Source organism: Megalobrama amblycephala, linkage group LG17 (genome assembly GCF_018812025.1).
Source record: "Megalobrama amblycephala isolate DHTTF-2021 linkage group LG17, ASM1881202v1, whole genome shotgun sequence".
NCBI classification, from domain to species: domain Eukaryota; kingdom Metazoa; phylum Chordata; class Actinopteri; order Cypriniformes; family Xenocyprididae; genus Megalobrama; species Megalobrama amblycephala.
The window spans coordinates 47,886,533-47,887,603 of record NC_063060.1 but is presented as its reverse complement, the minus strand read 5'-3'; the positions used below and the strand labels follow the sequence as shown (position 1 = coordinate 47,887,603).

Here is a 1,071-nt window from a genome sequence, read left to right as displayed (position 1 = left end):
TTGACAAGCTATAATAAATGATCTGTGGGGTATTTAGAGCTGAAACTTCAAAGACACATTCTGGGGACACCAGAGACTTATATTACATTTTGTAGAAGGGATGTTATAGGTTTTTTTTTTTTTTTTTTTTTGACGTGGAGTAACTCGTGACTGACACATGGGATTATGTTGATCTTGGACTCATTTCAGTCGGGAGCATCCACTGTAAGTAATGTTGTGCCATTTTCTACAATCTATGCATGTTTCATGAAGTTATAACCAAAAATGCCACATGATAGCTACATTTTAGTTTTAGTTAGCATCTGTGTACCTGTGGGGTTTTATGTGTCGTAAATGTGTCACATAAAACCCCACAGGGTTGGCTTATTGGATTATGCTGATGTTGGACTTATTTTATTCATGAGAATCTGCTGTAAATAATGATGTCCAATGTTCCACAATCAGACAAAACATGATATAAATGCTGCATTGGTTTATTATTTACATATGGGTCTTGCGGGGTTTCACATACAAAAACTTGCTCAAGTTTAGTCAAAGCCCAAAACAATTATGCTTGTTGTATTCTACTCCATGAGACCTTTCAAATGACATATAACAAATGATTATCTGAGCTGTATGATTCTTTTGACACATTGGAGTACATAGTACAAAAAAATATTAATAAATTATGATTTTTTTCATTATTTTTCAGCATATAACTCAGCAGTACTTAAGAGTAAGTCAGTGGCTACATTCATTGTAAAGTTCAGACTTGAATCTTTCAAATGACACCTATGATTATGAAAAATATGATTATTAATTTTTTTTGTAGCTAGGTGGCGCCCGCGGGTGGTACACTCCATTTTAGAGTGATGACTCAGCTTTTGTTAAGAGTCATCATGTTTTAGAGTGATGACTCAGCACTCGTAAAATGGTTGCATGCATTAAAAAGATGAGTTTCTAAATTTAAAAATGATACCTATTTTGTGTTATTCCTGTCAGCCGGCGGGACACTTCGGGCTTAAGGGGTTAATAAAGGCCTTCTGAAGCAAAGCAATGCATTTGTGTAAAAAAAATCCATATTTAAACAAG

The 1,071-nt window shown here is 34.5% G+C and overlaps 1 protein-coding gene across 1 annotated transcript in view; it reads left to right on the top strand.

Moving 5' to 3' along the window:
- Positions 1-1,071, top strand: part of LOC125251976 (protein NLRC5-like) — a 206,758-nt gene that overhangs the window by 119,111 nt on the left and 86,576 nt on the right. The window lies entirely within an intron of this gene.